This window comes from Syngnathoides biaculeatus, chromosome 19, assembly GCF_019802595.1.
Source record: "Syngnathoides biaculeatus isolate LvHL_M chromosome 19, ASM1980259v1, whole genome shotgun sequence".
Lineage (NCBI taxonomy): Eukaryota > Metazoa > Chordata > Actinopteri > Syngnathiformes > Syngnathidae > Syngnathoides > Syngnathoides biaculeatus.
This window is the reverse complement of record NC_084658.1, coordinates 16,525,404-16,550,453: the sequence shown is the minus strand read 5'-3', so window position 1 is coordinate 16,550,453 and position 25,050 is coordinate 16,525,404. Positions and strand designations below refer to the sequence as shown.

The 25,050-nt window shown below is 45.4% G+C and overlaps 1 long non-coding RNA gene across 1 annotated transcript in view; it reads left to right on the top strand.

Annotated features, from left to right (window-relative positions):
- Nucleotides 1–25,050, top strand: part of LOC133492503 (uncharacterized) — a 239,532-nt gene that overhangs the window by 113,620 nt on the left and 100,862 nt on the right. The gene's annotated exons all lie outside the window — the stretch shown is intronic.

Below are 25,050 nucleotides of genomic sequence, written 5' to 3'. Positions count from 1 at the left end.
AGTTTGCATTTTAACCCTGAGATGCACAAGTGGGTCAAAAATGACCCGGTGAGGTTGTTTTCTTGATATATCTTTGGACAGAAAATGTATCATTTCATATTCCAGGTATTCCTCAAAAAAACATGTTCTTTTGTATGTCATTCACAATTTAATACATTTTAAGAAATTTCAGTTTTTGTATTCCATAAGTGGGTCAAAAATGACTCGTGCGCATTTTCTGTGGAATCCAACGGGAACCGCTGATTCTAATCAACTTTGGCCGTCGGCAATAAATTAACTGTGGACCACGCTGACTATATTAGAAGTGTGACCCCTCAGGAAGATGATTTTACACAGTAAGAGCTGATACGTGTAAGTATTATCTTCCTATAATATTGTTTTGTGCGTCTTTCATGACTATTATTTATCTGCAAATTGGCCTGCTTTATAACTCGCTTACACTAGCTAGGTAACTAAGATAGCTAACGTAACTATATGCATTGTGTGCGCGCGCATGTCATTCACAATTGTCTTGTGAGAGAGTCAACATATTAGCCTACTTCATAACCAGTGTATATGTAAAATTGTTTTCTTTCCGTGCTGAGAAAACAGGTGGTGCTCATGTATCATAGCTAGCTAACACTAGTTAGGTAACATTACTGTATGGTATGTAGTATATCTGTGGATTTATTTATATAGCTACATCTTGATCTATTGAAAACACTCCTCTTGTCTTTCCTCATCCAAAGTGTCATGGCTGCTAGATAATGGTCCGGCAGCAACTGGGTTGGACTCTGAATCTGAAATTCCTGATGAGGACCCGGACTGTTGTCCAGGTGGCAGTAGCAGTCACCCATCTGGAAAGCCGACTGAATAGGATCAATCTGACTCGGAAGATTCCTCCTATGTGTCCTCTGAAGAAGAAAGTGTCCGAACCTCGTCCAACAGAATGAGTCGGAAGGGCTCTTACTGGAACGGGTTTCCTCCCACCCAGGGCAGAACACAGAGCCACAATATTCTCAGAAGACAGTCAGGGCCTGTACAAGGGCTTACCACCACTGTCTCACCCAAAGATGCACGGGAGCTCTTTATCACTGATCTAATGAATCCAAGAGGTGATGAAGTGCACAAACTTGGAAGGACGGAGGAATGGAAAGAATGGAAAAATGTCAACAAAGAAGAATTTGTGGCTTTCATTGGATTGACCCTGCTTGCAGGGAGTGAGAAGAACTGGGATGTAGCTACCCGTGAGTTGTTGGGAAGTCCTCTACATAATCCCATGTACGAGGCTACTATGATTTGAAGATATTTTCCGTCCCTTAAGATGACCAGAGCCTTCCGTCTGGAGACAGATCCGCTATGTATCGGACCTGTTCCTGGTCAACTGCAGACAGCGATTCATCCCCGGTGATTGTGTCACTGTGGACGAACAGCTCAGGGGTAGGTGCGAGTTTCTACAGTCCACGCCAAGCAAGGGTGCCAAGTACGGCCTAAAGATCTTCTGGGTTTGTGATGCACGCATCCCCTATAATTTACCCGGAGAGATAACCAGGGGAAGAAGTTCAGAAGAATCTGGGAGAAATCTTTGTCCAACAGTTGTGTAGTAGATTTAGAAACACGGGTCCCAACATCACCATGGATACCTTTTTCACCAGAGTGCCACTCGCCCAGGTTCTCCTGGAGAAGGATCTCACTATTACGGGGACTCTACGTCAGAACAAGCCAGACATCCCTCCTCTGATGAAGAGCTTCCAAGTCCAGGGAGGTTTACAGCACAGAGTTTGGATTCAACGTCAGCCTTACCGTGGTCAGCGATGTCGGAAAGAAAGGAAAAGCTGTCGCGCTCCTGAGCACGACGACAAAGCAGTGGATGAACATAGCAGAAAGTAAAAAAACAGAAGTGATCACGTTTTACGACGAGACAAACGGAGGTGTAGACAGATGGTTGGCAACTACACGTGCGAGCGCCAAACACAGAGGTGGCCCACGGTGCTGTGGTACAACATAATCGACATCGGCACCCTGAATGCCGACACCTTTTGTCATGGATCAGCACCCAGTTTTCAAGAGCGCCATCACCAATTCACGACGGCTGTTCCTCAAACGGCTGTCCAAGTGGCTTGTCCCGCCACGCATCAGGAGTCGACTGGAAAGGCGCCCCCAACTGCAAACCCCGATTATCAAAAAACAACCACGACCCAGACACGGGAAAGAAAGAAATACACGGGGCCAACCGAAGAGGAAAAAGGTGTCAGATCTGCCCGAGGAACTAAGATCGCAAAGTCAACCAGAACCAGAAACGGGTAGTTTGTCAGAATTGCATACAGTGATGACACAAGAAGGCAAAAACATGGAAAAGTGAGAGGAACTGTCAATCAATAACTGGACATTTCTACACAGACAGACACACACGCGATTGATGCTCATATTTTTCTGTTGCTGTTTTCTCTTTCAAAAATGTTCAAAAATGAAAAATAAAAGACATTTCAAACATGACATCATTCTTGTATGGTCCTAAATATAATAGTAAATATAACACAAGTGATTATTCTTCACCAAAATGACAAAAATCACATAAAAAAAAACACATTGATTATGATTATTATGTGTCATTTTTGACCCAGTTATGGAAGAGCGTAGGGTCCAGTCACTCGTGCATTTAAGGGTTAAAAGTGGCCAGTCGTGCGATAGTCCAAAATGAATAAATTACGAAAAAAAAATGTCACTTATTTACATTCAGTGTCTCGGCAATTGAGTTGTTTTCTGCAGAGGATAAAGAATACATGCCCGTGAAGGGTTGCGACAAGGGTTACAAGACCGCCACAACGATGCTACAACTCGTTAGCCCGTCGAAAGTGTTTCCCGTTGCGCGTTGGCATCGATGATTTCGATTTTTTTTGGCCTTCAAAGTGGGAGTCGCATGAACTAGCTCGAAGCCTCGTTTTTGCGAAACGGTTTTCAAGACATTCGTTAATGCGGGAAGAAAAATGGAGGGGGGGGGGAGGAAATGCGCACAATGTTCCTCTCTGCTGGATATTGATGCTCCACTCTTAATATGCTCGATGTGTTCAAGTGAGACGTCTCGAGTTCATTTATGATGTTCGTATTTATTTATGGAGCGAATATGCTGCCGGCGGAGTACATCATTCGAGGGGGGCGTCTGTAAAAGCCGACTATCTTATCATCATCATCATCCTCATCAGAGAAGTGTCACTGTGATATTTGTTTTTTTTTTTTGTTTTTTTTTGTCTTTTAGCCCGACTACGATACTCCATTTGGGAAATCATTTTTCTTGGCTGATCCACAAACACCTCTCATATCTTCAGTTTTTTTTTCCCCCTCATTTAAATTTTACCTAAGTAGCTGACAATGCGCTTTTATTGCTCATTTTTTTTTTTAATATTGCGCGTCGGCATCTAGGCGTTTTCCCCCCCTCTGACCGGCCGGAAAACAATGAAAACAGACGTTTGTTTTTGCGAGTTCTTCCCCCTCCGGGGGGATGAAGGGGCGGTGGGGGGGTGTTACGTTTTTGCTTTCAGTCCGATCCAGAATAACATTTGGAGGTGCGGTTTTGGTGCGGCGGCCGTCTTTCGATCCCATTTTGGATCTGGAGCGGCGTTCCGAGCCCGCCATCTGCGCCGCGAGCGCGGCGTCCAAATGTTGACGCAATATCGCGGCTAATGCGGAGCAGGCAGTCGGATTATGGTCTCGCCTCGACTGCGTTTCTCGTTTTGGCGAGTCAGGAGAGCGGCTTCCCTCTCCCGCTCGGCCGACGGCTAAAACGTGAGCGACGGCCAAAGCGAACGGCTCGTCGTCTCCGTCCCTGCTTTCTTTTCCAACCGAGCGCCGCGCTGACGGCGAAATGGCCAGGTAGTGTTTTCTCACGTCGGCGCTGATTTCTCCACGTGACGGGAGGAAAGAAAAAAAAAAAAAAAAAAAACCAAAGTGGCGTGTTGAAGAGAAGCGCGGAAAAATGATGGATGGCTTCACCCGCCGCACCGGGCGCGGGAATTAATAATAAAGAGGAAAAGCAAGCTGAGCGATCACAACGCAGCGTTGTCTTTAGAACATAACATTATTTTCTTTTCGATTTGAAGCTATTTGTCATGTGATATTTTTTATTTTACTTTTAAGACTCACTCGAAATAACTAAAATGTAGTGACTCGGTCATCTATTCAGCCAGCTCTGTCAAATTCAGTCCCTACTCCCAGTTTGAACTTGTATTATCCATCCATCCATTTTCTTAGCCGCTTATCCTCACAAGGGTCGCGGGGAGTGCTGGAGCCTATCCCAGCTGTCAACGGGCAGGAGGCGTGTTACACCCTGAACTGGTTACCAGCCAATCGCAGGACACACAGAGACAACAGTCGCACTCAAAATCACACCTCGGGGCAATTTCCATCCATCCATCCATCCATTTTCTTAGCCGCGTATCCTCACAAGGGTCGCAGGGAGTGCTGGAGGCTATACCAGCTGTCACCGGGCAGGAAGCAGGGTACGCCCTGAACTGGTCGCCGGGCAATCGCAGCGCAAATTGAGACAACACTCGCACTCACAATCACACCCAGGGGAATTTTCCATCCATCAATCCATTTTCTTAGCCGCTTATCCTCAAGAGTGTCGTGGGGAGTGCTGGAGGCCATCCCAGCTGTCACCGGGCAGGAGGCGGGGTACACCCTGAACTGGTCGCCAGGCAATCGCAGGGCACATAGAGACAACAGTCGCACTCACAATCACACCTCGGGGCAATTTCCATCCATCCATTTTCTCAGCCGCTTATCCTCACAAGGGTCGCAGGGAGTGCTGGAGCTTATACCAGCTGTCACCGGGCAGGAAGCGGGGTACACCCTGAACTGGTCGCCAGGCAATCGCAGGGCACATAGAGACAACAGTCGCACACACGATCACGCCTAGGGGAAATTTCGTGTCCAATTAATGTTGCATGTTTTTGGGATGTGGGAGGAAACCGAAGTGCCCACCCGAAGAAAACCCACGCAGACACAGGGAAGACATGCAAAACTCCACGCAGGCGGTTTCCGAGATTGAACCCCGGGAACTGTGAGGTCAACGCTTTCCAGCTGCCAGCAACTTTTATTATTATTTGTTTGCAGCTGTCTGTATAACAGGTTTTATTATTTCTGTGCTTATCTTTAAAAAATGGGTGTGGAGGAGGACAACCACCCCCCCCATCCCCCCCCCCAAAAAAAAAAAAAAACCCAATACCAAAACAAAACAGTGTTGTCTCTCGTGGCACAGAGACTGCATGCCGTATTATCATATTCTGTAGGAAGTGAGCCAATTGTTGGAATCTTTCTTCAGCACGCGTTTGGCTTTCCAGCTAGCCAATTAAGAAACACGGCGCTACACACACATACATACACGATCGGAATTTTAAGATAGACACGAAGGTGCAGGACTGGAATTTAAAAACAAAAAACTGGAGGAAGGAAGCCCAGCCGGCGGACGATCCCTCACAAGGCCAACTTGGAGATGTCGTTCGAGTCAAGCAGACAGATAAAAACATCTTGTCGACGTGCAGTGAGTTGGATGACGGGTTAAAACACAAGATTGCAGGTGCAAGTCTAATTATGATGATTATTATTATTTTTTTGTAATGAAGAGCTTTGGGGAAAACGCTAGCACAGTACAAAGTCCATGCCGGGAAACAACTCAGCATGGCGTCACCGCTGCGAGGGCTGAGCAATCAGAAACGAGTACGTACGGTCCCAAACGACATCATTTGATGTACGAAAGTCTGTTTTCAGCTCATTGAGCTTCGCTTCTCTTCTCCCCCTGGAAAGTGTCAACAATGAATTATTATAATTTGAGGAGAATCAATTCTTTTGCGACCAAAAACTTGCTGTTTTGTTGTTTGGATTGAGACTCTCGGCTCAAAGACTTTGTGAATTTGAGAGGGAACTTGGACAAATGTTCGACACGGGGAAAAACTTATCGTAATTGTGAATTCATCTTTCGGGCGGTCGTTTTGTCGCAGTTCACGTTGTTTGTTACGTTTTCGCCTCGTCGCAGTATTGCACACACATAACTAATCATATTAAGGATACTCGTTTGTGAGTTATTTTACAAAGGGCTTTGGAAGTTGGAAATTTTGGCGCAAAGTTAAGAACATGATTTGCTTTTGCGGGCCCCGTCAGATCACGTGGCAGGCCCCACCTGGCCCAGGGGCCTTGAGTTGGACACCTGTGACTCAGAGGACGGGAGCCCGGTTTCTTCCAGCCCCGCTGGGGGCCCCTGCTAGCCTTTTCCCGGAACACTCGCCGTAAAACAGAAATAGAAAATGATAACAAATGCAACATTTTATCCTTTAACAATGATTGTTGTCCAATTAGATTGCTTTTAGATGATGCATTACATTATAATAAGGATATAGATCTTTAGTTTTTTTTTTTTAATTGAAATGATTCACTTTCATCCCATTCAAGAAAGTACATTTAGACCCAATTTATCAAATATAATAGTCCTTTAAATTAATATGATACGCCAGCATTTAAAAAAAAAAAAAAAATCAGTCATTTTGGCGCAAGAAACCTCCAGGATCTTGCGTTTATTTACTGAATGAGGAATTCCTGTTCCGGTTTTTTTTCCTGTCCCAACGTCGGAGATGAGATCCGAGAGCGTGAGGCCGTCCCGATACATTTATTCATCGTCGAAGCTGGCGAGGTAGTCGAAATGTATTGAACGCCCCAGGTTGTGTTTAGCTTGTGCAGATTGTCCGGACCCGTTCGGGTTAGGGTTCTGGTTAGTTGCGCAAAGGGAACAGTTTAAAGTGCTGAATCGTGCGATAGTGTAGCGTATATAATCCTAATTCCTGATCGGAGCAGCAGGATGTGAGGGCGTGTCCCGACTACTTGTGCAAGGCAGAAAATTCCAATTATTCCACGTGACAAATGACACCATCCGGCCCATATTCTTTCAAAAAAGGGTGCATTCATCACGCATTTCTTGCTGTTAGTTTTGGACATGTAGCTACATAGCCTCCTCCGCGCGTTCGGAACTTTCCCGCACTCCATCAAGTGACTTTATTGATCATTTTAATAAAAGCGGCACGGGCGGCTTCATTGGGAGCTCTGGCGCAAGTTGTTCGGTCGGGCTGCAGCGACACCACGATGAATGGCTTTTATTACCTCGCCCTACACTTATATATTTAAAAAAAAAAAAAAAACGCTCATTTTACCATGCGCAATCGTTGATAGTCTGCAGCCGCAGACCCCGCTGACTCTCGGTGTGAAAAATATATCCCAGACCCTCGCAAAAAAAAACCCAAAAACAAAGCAATAATAATGTGCTCGCTTTGTGGAGCCGCGCACTTTATCACGCGGCCGTCGGAGCCATGCATCATCTCGTCGGACGAATACAGAAAAAAGCTGCGGGGGGGATTAATCAAGGTCAGCGGGACGAAAATGGTTGACGATACTTTTCTAGGAAATATATGGAATCATCAAAAACAAAAATGCTATACTGACTTGTTCCTCGTGTTTGCATCCGCTTTTGTTATGTTAGCAGGATTATGCAAAATAATAATTTTTACACGATATTTAATGTCAGCTGGGGACAAGTTCAGGATAGATTTGATTTTGCTTAGCGTGCTTTTATTAGAATCTAGAACTGAAAATTTGGAAGTTTTTGGCTCGGTGGAGGTCTGGCCCACTGCTCCCTAATCTGTTCCCTTCCGTCTAAAATCTCCTCGGCAACAGCGACGCGATCTTCCCCTGCGAGATGAGCAGACGGGATGTCACGCTCTTGACTCTTTCCCGCTGCCTGGGAGAAAAAAAGTTTGCCGCGCCTCGGCAAAATACTCGACTGGCCGAGATGTCAATTTGACGCCGGGCTGGAGTCGGAAGGCGCTTGACACGACGCTCGCGGTGACGGTTCGTTAGGTCTGACGATCGCGGCTGCGGTCGATCGGGAGGGGAACATCAATAGCTAACCAACGTACAATAAATTTAAATCATGAAATGGCTCACTTTTGAGTTATGGATGAATGTTGAACTGATGGGAGGAGCTTCATTTCGTCAGACCATAGCCCTGTCGTATTGGGAAAAAAGTGCTTTGCAGCCACCTTCTGGCGTCTCTTGGCAATTACAAACTCTGGTTTGTACTATTTTCACCATCACGTGTACCGTAATTCCTGGCCGACGGGGCGCACCTGGTCATAAGCCTCACCCAGTGCATTTGTAAAGGAAATACCATTTGGTACATAAATATACACCACAGCTGTGAATAAGCCGCATGCCCCCATGTTGAAATCCACATTGAAACACGAGATATCTACAAAGAAAGATGGTAGAGTTTAACGCTAGCACTGCTGCGCTAACATCAGCGCCACGCTAACAGGACCGGTTAATTCAAAAAAGGAAACATACCAGTAAAAATCACTGAGACACGGCTGTAACACGCTAGCTCAGCACTAAGAAGGTCAGACCGGTAAAAGTCACGTCCTCAGAACATATATTCCACCGGTCTCTCCCCCTTGCGGCCGCGAGATAAAATGCACAAATCGGCCGCATCACCGCATAGACCGCAGGGTTCAAAGTGTGTGGGGAAAAAAGTCGCGGTTTATCGGCCTGAAATTAGGGTACCTGAAGAAAGGTAAACGAAACACTGTGGAACGTCATCAATCTATTTTCCGGGGGGGACAAAAACACACACATATGTATATATATATATATATATATATATATATAAAATGTGAATGTATAATGACCTGGCGACAGAGGACAAGCCCCCAGAAAAAGGTTTACAGTTGCAATATGCTGTCAAAACACAGCATGAATCTCCTCCACACATGTCAACATAGTTTATCGGCACCTGAGACGGCGGCAGAACAAAAGCCATATTTTACACGGGTCAACAAACATATTGAATTAAAACAAAGAAGCAACGAACACTCAGCCATAAAGTTAACAATGTAATAAAAAGGTGATTCTTCTTATGGGGGGGGCACTGAGATGTTTTAAGCAACGTTGGAGTTTTGCTTCTATCTTTTGCTCGATTGTCTTCGCGGACGACAGCCCGAGCTGACATTTACCGTCGCTGACCTTTTTTCGGCGCGCATCTGGGAGGGGAAAAATGATGGCCCCGAACACTTACATTCGTTCATCTCGCATGCCCACGTCGTGTGTAGTTCAAGAATATCCGGATTATTCTGTTTCCAAGCCATCTTATCAAAACTGATCCATAGTCTTATGTTTGACATTAGTGAACGAATGATTGATCCTCAATCATAGTTGCGTTGGAAGGAAAAAAAATTGTCTTTGCTGGTCCAGATTCCGCCCTGGTAAATCTTAAATTTCATTTTGGTAGAGTATGCTCCAACAGTTTCATGATAATTTTTACATGTTTCTATTTTTTTGTTGTTGTTTTTTTTTTTTTTTTTTTTGCTGTCAAATGTTAAAACAGGTTCATTTGAACCCAACTGTACATGAGTGTTCAGACACAGGACAACATTGGATAATCACTACAAATCGTCATTAGAGTTTGACTCGGTTTGGAAGGGAACGATTCAAATTTGGCACGATTATCAGCACTCGTGTACTTTTGTGGATCAGAATCCAGTTGAACTTCTGAAATATCCACCAGAAACTCAAGCTAGCTTTTATCGATCTTTATTTCTTTCTATTTTGATGCCGAAGTGCGATTCCTTTTGTCGTGTTCAGCCGCCACAGCGCTGCCAGGCCCGAGCCGTGAATCATTATGAAAAATGTTGTGAGCGTGGCTCTCCTCCAATTACCTGCCAGGATGCTTCATGAGTCATAATATGCAAACAGCTGAGGGGTGCACACACACCGGAGGTGCACACTGCGCGCATTTTGGAAGCGCTGGAGAGCAAAATAGTCCATCAGGTGGTCAATTAGCTGCTCATGGGCGCTGGCATGTTTTGGCTCGCAGACACACTCGTAGCGGCCGCCACAATCATTCATGTCAGTGCCGAACGCACGTGACGGTATGACCGGGGCTCCGTCACGCGCGAATGTTATCATTATTAATTTTTGCTTCCCGAGTTGCGGTTTAAGTCGGTCGGCGGCAAGGCGGCGGGCGGCGGGAAAAAGAAATGACATGAAACTGCGACCCTCGGGAGTGGAATAACACGCAGCGTGGCTTGCTATGCGTGCGGCCACCGACTTGTCGCCCACCGCGTGGAAGGTCCCCGAGAGTCGGAGCAGAGGGTCGAGCGAGCACCACGTCCGCTTTGCCGCACTTCCCAGTTTTGGGAGTCTGTGGTGGGGGGAACTTCCTGAAGACGGGTTTTAGCCTCGTATTCGTGCGTGCAAGCGTCGCACGGGGCTCGGGCTTCCGCCGCCGTTGTTTAACTAACCTTTTTATGTTGTCTTTCTGGTTTATCTGAGAGGAATATAAATGTTTAAGGAGCAGGTCCTCGCGTCCCCAGTAGGCTAGCGTCTAGCTAGCCTGCGCTTGCCGCACAATATTACATTCAATGTAGGACAGTTGGAACAGTCTCGACCTTCGTTTTTTTTTTCTTTTTTTTTCTGAACAATATCATTCCTGCATTTGCAAGTTCAATTCAAGAAAAGTTTTGTTCAAAATGAAATATTTCAGTTCAGTGCCCCGCTCTAAATTTCAGTTCCAGTAAAGAAAATGCGTTTAGCTAACAGGAAACGAGGTTCCAGTTAGTTGAAAGAGGACATTTGAAGTTGAACCAACATCCTGCTACACTCCAGAAATGATGCAATCACAGATTGTATCCCGTTCGGGCAAATTTCTCGACGTCTCGTGATCGCAAACACACAATCGTCCAGTTTCCCGCAACAGAGTGCAAAAAATAACCAAATGCTCCTTCGCCAAGCTAGACCAGAGCAAACGCGTGAATTTCTTTGAAACGATCCACGAATGCGAAAATTCAACGATTTACAGTTGCTTGAAACGCAGAATCACAAAAGGTGGTAATGAGTCACACGCTGCTTCACCCAGTCGAAAGCCCTTTTTCTGATCGCAGCCTGCTCTTGCAAACCGGAACTGGACCCGTCTGATCGCGAATATAAAAAGACGCCAGAGCGGTTCTGTCTGCGGGACAGATTCAAGTCTGCTCTGATGGACAAAGATCACATTGAATTTCACTGAGCACATTTTCTTGTTGAGAAGAAGAACACCTTGTGGCCTTTTTTTTTTTTTTTTTGTCTGGAAGCGGCAAGAACAAAAGAGAAGGGGGGGGGGAACATATTCCGTCGATGTCAAGTTGCTCACATTGTGACATCCTTCCCCTTAAAGCTGAGATTTTTTTTTTTCATTTTTTGGGAGACCACTGTGACCCGCCACTGCAAATTTTTCTCCTCCTTGCTCAACTTTGGAAAACGTTGCCTCATCTTCTGCCTGGCGAATGTGTCGCCGGTGGGGTTGGGGGTGCGGGGTGTTGTCTGGGGGGGGGGGGGTTAAGGGCATCCTCAGCGACAGGCCCCGCCGCAGGAGATTTTCATTAGCCGCTAAACGAGACCACCGGTGGACGGCCGCCGCCGATCGAAACGCAATTACCGCCACGTTCCTCAAAGTGCGTACGTCGCCTCCCGGAATTTGATTAGAAAAAATTGTTCCTCTCCTTCAGCAGGTCTTAACGAAAGAAAAATATGACCGTGGTATATGGAGTGGAGAAGGGAGATTTTAAAAGTGGTGTTTACATCGTTGAATTGGGTTCCGCCTCGTTCATTTCGTGGCGAGGGTCTTTATTGGGACAAAAGTAGTGCTTTGGTACAGTTTTGCGGCCTTTTCGTGCAATAGAACTTTGGAGTTGAGCATCTTGAAAATGTACATCCCCCCCCCCCCCATTCCATTCTTAAATGACATCAATTTACTTTATTTTAATAACGCGCAACTGATGTAGAGTAACATGTTCAAATTCCGAGGATTCGTTTCAGGTCGAAGCTTCCGTGTAGCGCACGCACGACTGTCGATTCCGTTGGAAAGGCTGGAAAACGAGCAGAGTCGGCAAAAGTCCGGAAAGCGAATCCAGAGCGACATGTCACGGCAAAAGTGCCCAAAAAAAAAAAAAAAAAAAAGGCCTGAAAAAGAAGCACACCGACTTCATTTTCCTGGACCAACGGCGTCGACGGTGCGAGTATCTTAGCAGCCATCTGACATTTCAGCAACATTAAATCCTGCGGGAATCAGGTGAAAATCCCCCCCCCCCCTTCCCTCGCCCCCAGGCTGCTCTACGTGGGATTACAAAAAGGAAATTGCAGCTTTGCGAGGACACCGGAGGTCAGCCGCAACCTTTTTTTTTCCCCTCCCCGCGACTTCTCCTGCCCGTTGATTCTCTCGCGACCGGTCTCGTCGGCGTGCTCGCTCGCTCGCTCCGCCGTACAAATGAATCCCGCCGCTCAGGTGCTCACCCGGGAACGCCGTGACCTTGCGTGCGGCGTTCAAGGACTCGGCCGCGAGCGACAATGTCGCTTCTGTCCTAGATTAGTGAAGACCCCCACTGCATCTCTGATTTCGGGGAAAATAAAAATGAAAAAATTGGGACAATTTATTTCTTACAGTGCTCAGGAAATACATTCTGTGACATAAAAATGAATATTAACATAATAACAATATGGAATATTGTTGGTCACTGGTTGATATTGGACTAACTTTCTACTACAGTGGCCGAAAAGTATCAAAAATATGGAAAAATTACAAAATGCACTCGAAGATTGATTTGGGGTCGAAACAGGTGATGTAAAATACATTTAATTAAAATTTAAAGAAAATTCAATCCATAAATGGCAATAATAAGAGAGCTCCATTAAAAAAAAAAGCTCACAAAATAATACGCAAAGTCTACAAAATTAAAAAAAATAATGACAGAATATTGTGAAATAAAAAAATTTACAAAATTGGAAACAAATTGTTGTTTTGGTTTATAAAAATATTAACAAATATAAATTACAAAACCCAATTAGAAATTCATGTCCAAAATTCAAAACAAATGGACAAAATTGGAAAATAACTTCATTTTCATTCGTGAAAACTACATAAATTAATAAACCACACTTTCCAAGAGTTACAAATAATTAGCGGGAGGACGGCTGCCAATTAAACGACAAATCATATTGGTGTCATAAAACAATAACATGGAAAATGTTTTTGCAACCTTCATGAAAACGAATTCAGGTTGCTTGTTGTGTAACTTCAACGGACTCAAAATCTTTTCTTTTATTAACACGGACTGTGTCTGAGCTCACATTTTAAGCTCTCAGGCTGCCCTTGTTTTTGTTTCTCTTGCGATACGGAAAACAATGGAGAAGTTTCTGCGTCTTCCCAAAAAAACAACAACAAAAAAAGAAAAATGAGGGCATCGCAAAAGGAAGAAATCACATCGGAGGCTTGATTGGGCTAAAAATAACTCTTTAATAGTAGCATCATCGGAGGCGATTTAGGTCAGCGGATTCTTTAGAGAGAAAAGGGAGAAGGCGTAAATGAGCTTTTGCATCATTGCGGGACAAACTTGAAGCGTTTGCCGCTCCACCTGAGAGGAGGAGGAGGAGGAGGAGGAGGAGCCACGAGGAGCTGAGGAGGTGCCGGGAGGCGCCCAAATCAGGTGAGACTCGGCGCCGACAAATGCCAGGGAAAGTCGCAGCGTGCAACACAAGCGCGACGACGAGACAGAATGTTTAAAGAAGACGCCGCCGCCGCCGCGCACAGCCTGGGAAACGTCTCCGTGATGATGTCACACGCGGGTAAAAGTTCATCCCGGGGTCGTCCTCGCACTGCTTTGGACTGGAAGCAGACTCGCCAAATGCGTCTGAGAAAACGCGCCGTTCGCCGCGATACCGCATATTTTCAAACAATTCTATGACGGTTTTTACAGCATCTTGATCTAGAGGTTGTTTGCCTTTGGTGTAGTACCATGTTTTGCCACATCGGCAGCACTGAGCTCGACTGGAAGAGACGTGGTTTACTTAACACCAAGAAGAACCGGAAAAGAGAATCTGCCTCTGTTTAGCATTAATGTTATCGTTACATCTGCGCTCATTTTCATTCGCCCGTTTTTGGTGTTTCTTCTAGCGGTTTGTTTGACAATATCGCCGTTTCAATGTACAATATTTCATCCCCTTCAGTTTTATCCGTCAGTGACGATGAAGTCAGGTTGTCGCGAGGAGGCCCCGAGCAAAAGCAATCACCGGGTGGCCGTTTTTCCCCGCGAACGTTTATGCTGATTCCGCTCCTTCAAAGTCAACTTTGACTGCGTTCATTAGAACCAAACTTGATAATCTGCACATGCTAATATTCATAATATTCATCACTTTAAGTGCGCACTTGAGTTATTTCGGCGCGGCTGAGAGAGCTGGACCGCGCCGGCCGCGGGAAGGTCCATTTAGCAAAAACTTTAATGCGATCTTTAATCATCTGACGCAATTACGGCCTGCCTTCCTTTTGAAGACGATCGTTAAATGTTACACATGAGCTGTCTTTTTAACTCTCTTACATTTCGAGGCTCCTCAAGCGCTTTCCCGGCCAACTCGGACGAGAATCTTCGATTCCTCGACCAAGTTTCAAATTTGTTTTCCAGCTAATCGTGGCGCGACGTTAGCGTGAAAGATCGACCGAGAAACTGTTTTGCACTGTGCAAGGGAGCCACGGTAAAAGCTGAAGCCCGGTACACAAACAAAGCTAGTGAGCTAAAGAACACGGGAGAAAAGCTCCTGCTTTGGAACGAATGATCAAAGTGTCAGGTGTGATGTAATTTGCACGGGGGCGACATTATAATTGGTCATATGGTCAGTAATGAGGTAAAATAAATGTCTAGTATGTCCGAGAGTCATGCGATTTGTCTATCATGCTGTTTGGCTGTGAGTTTTCAGGGAATCAAGGGGTGGCGGTCCTGTGGTGTCAAGTGTCCAGGTTTTACGCCAGAGCCAATAATGCAGTATGTAAGGGAGGCCGAGTGTGGGCCTATGAGCTGAAGATATACGTTGTAAGGGAGCCAATAAGTTGATTCTATAAGCTAAAGAATGGGCGGCCCATTTGAGGTCAAGCAAATGAATGAAACGGTATGATCGAACCATGCAGTATGTAATGGACCTAAGCTAGCTAAATGTGTAGTACGTAACAGAGCCGACAAAGTGTACGACTACCAGTTAGCTACGCTGTTCGTATCTTTTGCAATGCAAGAGGACCTTCTTCCTCTGTCAAACTTCTGAGTAAAGATTCTGGCTAACCCGAACTGGAGGTCTGTCATAAAATGAGACAATACATAAAAGAATCCCAAAAATTATTATTGCTCATTAACTGTCAACAATTGACACTACTCATTTCAAGCTGAGCGGGAGGGCAGCGCCCTAGCGCCCTCTTTTGGACAGCCTCCAGTTGTGCAAGTGAGCCAAGGCGCTTTAAGCTGCGTTTTCGGCGTCAAGCTGCAAATCTGCGAGCGGATAAATAGATCGCGCGAGTGGCGTGTACGTATTAACCCGGCAGCAGACATTTTGGACGGCGCTTCCTCACGACTCGCCCTTTTCGCGCGGCGGTCGGACGACGCCCGGACAACTGTGGTTCGATTGTCGGCTCTCGTGTAAATAATTTAATTGAAGTCCATTCTTTGTCAGTCTCACCTTTCTTTGTACGCCGTCCCGCTGCGTGGGAGCGTGACATTGAATTAGCTCCTGGTGAAAAATGAAGCACTTTACGACTAAATTGCTTTTTTTTTTTTTTTTTTTCTTTTCTGCTGCGTCACTGCCCATTTTTTTCCCCCGACTTGTCTTTTGTGTGATTGATTGCAAACTTGTATTCGCATTATTTCCCAAGTTTCAGATTTACTGCTGGATTTCTTCAGGGTTTCGGATTGGCCCGAATATCCTGTCCCGCAAAATCTTTTAAGATACCATTATGTTTATACATATTTTTTTTTAAAACAACAAAAGCATTAAATAGAAATTACATTATTTTTCATTAGACTTGATTTTCATTTTGTTGTTGTTTGAAATTAATTGAATTACCGTATTGTAATTACAACAAAATGCAAATAAAATCAAGTTTTATTATAAAATAACTCATTCAATCAATTGATCAAAAAAGTTGACCAAATAAGTTAACATAATGCTTCGTTCAAAATGTTTGATTTCATTACAAATTATTTCTCAGCATATTTGCTGCAGTTATAGATCACGCTTAGGATCAAGTCACAAAAATGCTGTGAAGTATCGTGTGAAGTACTTTGTACATGATCTCGGTCAGCTCATAAGCAGTTTTTTTTTTTTAAACTGGATGTAATATTCTTCACAGCTCCTCCGAGGCAAAGTGCAACGTGACAAGCCAAGAAATAAGACATCAATAAGTTTGAAAAATAATTTGAGAAAAGGCTCTAAAGAGAGCACTTGCAGAGATTAATGTGAAGTTCGGGGGCATCGGGAATAAAGAGCCACTCTTCTCTTTTGAGACGACTGCAACACTGACAGAAATCATATATTTGCTTTTGAAGAAACACAAGACGAATAATTAGGCCGGCGGCACGCCGGGGCGCGCTCGAGCGAGCCCCGGCGAAACGTGACGAACGTGGCAGGCGTTCATCAAAGTTGAATTATTCACCCGCGTAAACGACGGCTCATGAAAAATGGAGGCGGCGCGGCGGCGGAATGAAACGCGATCTTTGACGGCGACGGCTGCTGCATTATTGAAGGTGCTTGAAAGCAACACGACCGCACTGCGGGTCAACTCCACTCCGGCGCTAACGCGTGACCAAGATTTCGGGAAAAAGGAAAAAAAAAAGTCTTTTTTGTAGCGCTCGTCAACGTGATGAGCCCGGCATAAATCTTCTCTGGCACTTCGCCGCACGCTTGAACGCAATTGCTTGTGCACTGCCGATGGGGGGAAAAAAAAAAAAAATCTTGCTGTGACAGTTTGTGAGGTGCCCAAACTTTTTGTCCTTTGTTTTCCTCGCAATTGATGGTGCCGAGCAGAGTTTCACCCCCTAATCTTTGTCTTCAACTGAAAAGCTGTGCTGATATCAAATCCAAAGCAGGGTATTGTCGCCCTCTGCAGGGATCTGTTCATCGTTGTGACGTTATTTTTTTTTTGTAAACGTTGAAAACATTCTTGACGAATATATTCGGCACTGGCAAGTCCGCCTTTGGATTCCTGTTGACCCCTAGAGAGATCCGGATCAGTAAATAAGTCGATAGCTAAAAGCGGACGACCGAGCTTCTCAGCCGTTGTCTAAGGGAGACCCCGCGGAGGGAACATACAGTATTTCGGTCCCTTGTATCCGGGATCTTGTTGTTTCGCTCACGACCCACAGCTCGTCGGCGAGGGTAGGAACGTAGACCGATCAGCAAATTGAGAGCTTCGCTTTTCGACTTAGCTCCCTCGTCACCGCAACGGACCGATACAAAGTTTGTCCAACCCGGAGAGGGCAGGCCGCCCTTTTCCGACGGAGGTCCGTGGTCTCAGATTTGGAGGTGCTGAGTCTCATCCAGGCCGGAAGAAATTCTGTCCATAAAAGTTCTGAACAAAATCGGTGACAAAGCGCAGCCTTGGCGGAGTCCAACTCTCACCGGAAACGAGTCCCGACTTATTGCCGACAATGCGGACCAAACTGTGACACCGGTCTTACCGGGACGGAACAGACTCTTCTTAGGGGATTCGGTACCAAATACTCCCAAAGAAATTCAATTATCAGTCTGAAATTTCATTAGTAAAAATACAAACTGGGCAGCAAAGAAATTATTTTTCCAAATATTAAAGTCAAAGTCTGAGGGAAGAAACTCCCATTTAAATAAGTTCAAAAAAAAAATTATTATGATAACATTACATTACATCTTTCACCCCAAGCCCCCAAAAAAGTCAATGTATAAAATATATAAAGTGCAATCGCTTCATGAAAATGCAGCAGAATGAAGAAACGATGATTTTATTAAAAATGGTCAAACATTTGCACGTTAAAATGTATTTCCATCATTCACTGTATCACAATAAATATTGAATTTTTGTGTGTGTGTGCTCGTGATTTAATTGAAAAAGTCTCAAAGGCACCTTACGGGGAACCTTATGCCGACTCCAAGATATTCTCAAAATATATTCATCTTTTGCGCTTGAAAAAAAAAAACCACTATTTTTGAAACATGCACTTTTTATTCTTAAAAAAAAAAAAAAAATTCCTGTCAGATATTACATTTAATAAGCCACCGGTCGCTACTATGAATGTAAATATATATATATATATTTTAAAAAACAAAAGTACACGCACAGTAACAGTTCTGTTTTAAATTTTACGCCGAGATATTAGGACAGCTGTGATCCGGTCCAGGGCAAACGTTCCGATGGTGAGCTGTGAACGTCGCCTTCACTCTCGGTATTGAGCGTTTCTCCTGTTTGGGAGACAAACGCCGCTCCCCTCCTCTCGCCTGTCTTGTCACTTAAGTGGGGCATCAGCCGGCTGAGGCGCTTTGAACGCGCCGACACGATTCCGCGAGACTCCTTGAGGGACGCCAAAATACCAGAGACGATCTCTGCGAGACGTCAGAACAAAAGCGGGAGTTTGACGAGCGTTGAAAGTGGCCCCGCCGCTGACGTGCGACGGCGTTGGGACCAACGCTAGCTTGCTGTGAACGTCGCGTCAGTTAAGAGCGCGAAAGTAGGAATAAAGCCGCGGAGAAGCGTTTGGGGAGGGGGTCTTGGTTTTAGCACAGCTACTGTACGTCTTGTCGATGTGACATTAAAAAGGTAAAAAAAAAAAAACAAGCGCGAAAAGCGGATTCCGCCGTGTGAGGGTTTGCTGATGACTTGAAGGTCAGAGCACGTTGTTGACATATTCATCAAACAGTTTTGTGTCAGCAGAGAAGATCAGTCGTTCCGGTGCGTGCTGACCTTTATGTTAAAATCCCGTAATGAAAAAAAAAAAAAGGCTCTGCGTTTGAGATGAAATTTGATCACCGTTTGCTCATAAGGCCTGATAAATGTTACATTGACCAGATCAATTTTCAATTAGTGCGGCACTCTTATGGTATGTGACATTGTTTGAGCGGTTGTTTGTTTTTTTGCGGGGCTTTTCCCCAGACAAACGGGGGGGGGAAAAAAAGATTTGCAAACCCGAGAAGAAGTCGAAGAACCGCAGGACTGATTTTTGCGATGTTCAGAAAGTGCGAGGTCGAGCTTATGTTGAGACGCTAGCTGTTAGCAACTCGTCAGCTGTTCGTTTCTGTCGCTGCCGGTCGTGAGTCCGACCTTTCGCTGGATCCTCTTGTAAGGTTTACCACCTTGCTTTCTCCGGCGTCACCCGAACAAGGTGCTTGCCTCTTGGACCTCAAACGGGATCTTCCACTTTACGCCGCCAGCTAGCATAGGCTACGTTACAGGAAGAGAAGGATCCGTTAGTTTCTACAAAAATCAATCAATCAAAAGGTCTCACAAACTGTTAGCAGGTTGATGATTGTTGTTGAACTGTTCCCGAATACTTTTCAGCATAAATGAGGACAAGATCTTCTTGTCGTGATTGATCGTCACATGAACGACGCAGCGCTTTAGAAATTTTGTCCATATGGTCCAACAGCTTCCAAGGGGGCGGCGCGCTGATTAGCTAATTATCCTCGCCGGACCCTGAGGAACTCTTAAGAATAAACAACGCTGATGAGTTTTCTGATAGGAAGGAACGGTGCGCAAAAGATTGGGCTCTCGGAGGTGCGAGCTGATTGTCAGCTGGCCCGCATAATGTCTGCTTGTTAATTACACTTCCAGGCAAGCCAGCGAGCGAAGGCCCCCCGGGAGGGATATCGTGTCGGGGAAAAAAAAAAAAAAAAAAACGTCCTCCACTTAAAGATGAGGTATCAAGCGCGGGTTTGATCGACATCGGCGGCCCTTGGCGGGCCGGCGAAGCTAACTCTTCCAATGATTCGGTCCCGATAGCGAACGGTTGCGCTTCTCAACAAGGTGTCAAGTGATGACTTGGTGTTTTTTTATTTAGTTATCTCCCCTAAAGTCAAAATGAAAGTTTGTCCAAAGTTTGTTTGACGACCAAGTAGCTTTAGCTACCTGTCATCCGTGGGAGGCGCTAACGAGAGTTCTTGCTGGAAAATGAATCCGATTAACAGTGCAGGTGTTTTATGTTCCGTGCATAAACACATTTCTGTGTGAAGCCGAGTCTCCAAGGTGTCTGCTGTACTTTTGCTGAAATTGTTACGTTTAGGGATCGCCAAGATGCAAAAACTCACCAAATTTGCCTGGGCGTGTTCATCTTGGTAAAAGCCAACATTTGGTAGTCGTCGTAGGCGGAGTCGCAAAAATCTGCTTTAAAAGTCACAGGAATTCTCCTATTTTGGGCGTATTTGGCCATTTCCAGAGTGCTCCAAATTTGAACTTCGAGATATTTTACCCGATATCTACTGACTTTGAACCACACATACGGTAGAGACAAGTCAGAACTAAATTGTGAATCATTGCGTGTGATTTGAGCGTGACGGCAAAGCTTGACGAAGTGAACAATTTTTCCTCAAAAGTTGTTTTCACTTCACAGCGTTTCCATTTTTAGTAGAACCACAAAAGTCTGAAGAACCCATTTTGGCCGTTTTCGGGCATTCTTCGAACAAAATATTTGGGCTCCCCGTAAAAAAAAAGAAACAAGGTCAGAGTTTGAGCCAAGGTTCCATTGGCATCAATCTCTCGAAATGAAAAAAGAAGCCCAAATATTTTTTGAAGAACGCTCCAAAAGTTCCATGTTAACTGCAAAAAAAAAAAAAAAAAAAGTCTCCGGACTGGCGAATGGACAGCGCTTCCTGGCTGCGAGCGATGAGCTGAACTCGCTCCATTTTACCGGCGTCCTAATGAGAAAAGTGGCAAAAGGGAAACGTCGGCAGCTTAGCTTAGCGCTGAATAAAGTGTCCAATTTCAGGGCCGCTACGTGGAGCCCCGCCGGCGCTTGTTGAGTTGGAGGAGTGCGCGCCTCGCTCGTCAGTGAACAAAAAGTGACAGCGTAATGCCGCCGCTCATTTCCCATTTCTGCTTTTGGCAAAGTCGTTATTAGACGTGAACCTGTGAATTTCGACGAGTCCGCTGCCGCTAATACTTCATCGGTCCCGTTTGGGGGGCGTAAAGAGTCGACAGTCGCGCGCTACTCGTGTTTATTTTCCTCACGACGCCGCAAATATTAACGTTAAAACTGTGCGCTAAAGCAGCTAACTTGGGAGAGTGCTAGCAAAATGTCAGGAAAAATGATTCGCACTAATTACACCATAAATTAGAATTCTGTTATTAATGTATCCGGTATGTAAATTTGATGTGATACGTACAAATAGTTTCTGCATTGTTTCAATATTTATAAATGCACAACAGATTTTTCGAGAACATTTTCACTACAAATGATCTAAAATGAAACGTTTCATTATCGTGAATATATTTAAATTCTGAATCAATGTACATTCATAAATACGTACGATAACGACAAATATGTTGATTGCAGCGGCTCATTTTTGAGAATTTACTGAACATTCCATAATGCAAAAATGAATGTAGTCTGTCATGAATATGAAATAAATTTTGTCAAGGGCGATTGAATCTGAATAAGCGTGAATGTTTAATTTTCATGCATACGCTCAACAATTTATGACTGTGCCTTTTTTTTTTTTTTCCAAGGATGGACCAAAGTAATGAAAATGCAGATGAAAAATGTTTTCAAAAATGCGGAGGTCGACGTTCGAAGCAAAATCGCGATTCTGCGGCTCTGATTTATCATTTATCATTTATCTTTTGACTTTTGAACCCCCACCCCCGGCGCAAAATTGTTTCCCGATTTCAGTCCGTTTAATCTGAAGTGGCTCGCCTGAGCGTCATCGGAGGTTCGACGGGAAAACGAGAGGGCGTTCCGGCCCCGCAGTCGGGAGTGTTAATCAAGTAATGGCCTCAATTTCACACATCTGCGCTGGCATCGGGTTCTTTCCCCCTCCCCGGCTACGTCGGCGGCAAGCGGAGTTGCGCTGCTCGATCCAATTTTGCGACGGGTGGACGACGGCTCGTGAAAGCAAGCGACGCGGGCCGATGGCGGCGCATTGCTTTGGGTTTGTTAGCGGCTACAAGCTAATGTTTGTTTTTTTTTTAAATTCTGGTTCCTTGCCAGAAATAACACCACCAATATTTTTCCTCTTTTACACTCTAATTTTGTTGATTGCTACTTCCTGTTGGCTTGCTCAAACTCTCAAACCTTAATTTCTAAATAATCTGCGTTATCTGTAGTCTCTTTAGCGCAAGTATTTCCCCACCATCACGACTTGGCTATGCATTTGTCACCTGTTTATTTAACGTGGTGAGACGTGTTAAATCATAAACATAATAAGGAAACACACTCAGGACCCGCTGTCAGCCACAGCTCACGATCGGATGCTCACGCACCGACTTGGCCGATGCCAGGCGTCACCCTACCAGGCCCGTTTCGCTAACACAGAGACATGACGATAGGTCGCAAATGGCAAAGATCCGCGACTGAGGCTTCCTACTAAATAAGTAATTGCCCGAGGAGGCCACAAGATGGCGACAAATCAATAGTTTTGAACTCATGTGCTCGTGGTACATTACAGTAACGGTTGATTTCATTTTATACGGATGGCAATGTTAAAAACATTGCGTTCATGGTTAGTTTAAACATCCATCCATCCGTTTTCGCAGTCGCTTATCCTGACGAGTGATCCCAGCCGCCATCATCGGGCAGCGGTTCAAAGATTGCCTGGAAAAAGAATTTCAAAAAATGTTTGATGACGGCAACAGATTGGATTTCGTAGCAAATGAAAATCAAAGTTAGACCCGCATGGCAACACGGACAGCGCGGTACCGCTTGGTCGCAATCCACTTCTCAGCTAAAGCTCTGCCGCCTCCCACTGTGACACGTAAATGCCAGTGTAATTAGGTTGGAAGAAGTGTTAGGAATGGAAGACTGCGAGCAGAAGGCGACCCTGACCAATATTATCCGTCTTATTCGCCGTAATCGCATGCACGTTCTGTTCCTGCGAGGCGGCTCAGTCGCTTTCTTATTGGATTTAAAAATAGAAGCGACGCTCCCTCGGGCTCGTTCTCGCAACGCGCGTACTCGCGTTCCTACGAAGCGGCCGGCTGGACGGGTCTTCAGTCATGAGTGGCACACAACGAACTCCGTCTCCAGCTACTTAGCTAAAGAGCGGACCAAAAGTCTCACAATTGACTTCCAGCATTCTGTTGTGATGCTAATTTTGTTATGTCGGAACACTTGCTCGCTTTCTTTGAAGTCGCGTCGCCGATAAGCGAGAACGTCAAACTTTCTTTACGGCTCAGTTTTTCGGCGTCAAGCGCTCAGAAGTCATTGACAAATACAAATGTTTTATTTATCGGTGGACGGTTTTACCCGTCCTTTCAATCCCCCGTCCGTCATAAACGTCTTGGGTTATTTCCATCAAAATACACCTCACGCGTACTTCGCCAGTTCGGATGGGTTCGCATTGGTTAGCGCTAATCCTCGACTGGTCTCGCAAACGGGTTTGGATAAAAGCAAAGTACACAAAACATTTCTACAGTATGTCTAAATGTGCTGTCGTCATCGCAGATTTGGCGTTCTGAAAGTCTAAAAAGTCGTGCGTTTGTCGTTAAACGGCGTTAACGAGTGCGCTCGACCCCGTAAATCTCACGGCTCGGGAAAATCGTTGACTTATGTCGATCCGTCACGACAATGACGCGTGATAACGCGTCTGCGGCGGCAAATTGAAAGCTGTCGACACTTTTTGTCCACAATCGCTCGCTGCAAATTTTGCGACGGTCCCGACGATGCCTTCGTCCTCTCCCGGGGGGGACGAGTAATGCTAATTGCTGCGATTGACTCGCCGGAGCGAGGACGTTTTTGATTTTATGCGCTCCCTCCGCTCGGCCGGATTAAGCGGGAATGAATAATGAGGTTGGACAATGGCGCTGGGCAGACGCTTGAACCCCCGCCAGTGTAAACGGCATCAATGCCATCAGTCGCCGCTGCCAGTGTTTACCGCCCCTCGGCTATTTCGCACATTGAGCCAGTCCTTTTCACTTTCGTGCATTGACTGGATGCCCCCCCTGGCACCTCCGTGCGCTTACAGTGGCAGGACAGTCTCATTTAGAACGGAAACGATAACAATTAGCGGGGCAGTTTTTGGCGCGTCGCCGCTGGACTGTTGGGTTCTGCGACGGGTTTTTAGTAGCAAAACTGCTGACGGTCAGCCAGTCGGCCATCAGTTTTGCAGTGATTCCAATTGTTTCTGGGTAGGACCTGAGATCCAGCCGTACCGGTGCATTAGGCTAAAAAGTGAAGCGTGGAGAGTCTCTGTTGCAGAATAACTTGATTGTTGCCAGTGAGTGGTGGAGAGTCTCTCGATTACCCACAACATTTCCTCTCGTATTTTTCAAACATTAATGAAAATGGTGATGGCATTCCACTCCGTCTTTGTAATTTTTCTCGTTCTTTAAAAGCAGTAGAGGTGCCGTAAAACGTTTCCCGATTAGAATACCAGAGGTGGTACTTTTTTCCTGTTGCAGCAAGTTGGTTTTCCGTCCAGGGGGATTTTGCTGGGTGACTGTCCACAAACTGACATCACCACACAATATGTTCCATAAACATTTCCTAAAATTGCACTAGCTAAGGAATTTAGCATGTTCTTGTTTGGGGACGCCGGACGTTCCAGTTGTTGAAGGATAGATGTATTAGATTACTGTTGTACTAGTTGTACTGTCGGCTGGCTACATTAGCGTCTGTGTTACTTTCAGTAATATCTCGGGAACATTACGAAGTTTTTTTTTTTTCTTTTCTTTCAGCGCAGCGGTCCCGGCGAAATTGCTCTCGGGTGAAATCAAACTCAAATTGTCTGTAAGGTGAGCCTTGATGAGCGACAGAAACAAGAGGCGATTTATTGCGCCGGCTTCCCTCCAGGACCTTCCATTATGTCGTTAGCGCGCACCACAACAAGGACGGCCTCACGACGGCGTAGCGACGGCGCTTTTGTTTTTTCTTTTTTCTCCATTACCGGCAAGCTCGGCGGGCTAATTGTTGATTCGTCATCGGGGGAGCGAAAGCAACTCGGAGGGGGATTTATTTCTCAAGTGAGATACGGCTGAACGTCGTATTGCGGGGATTACCTGGAGAACGTAAT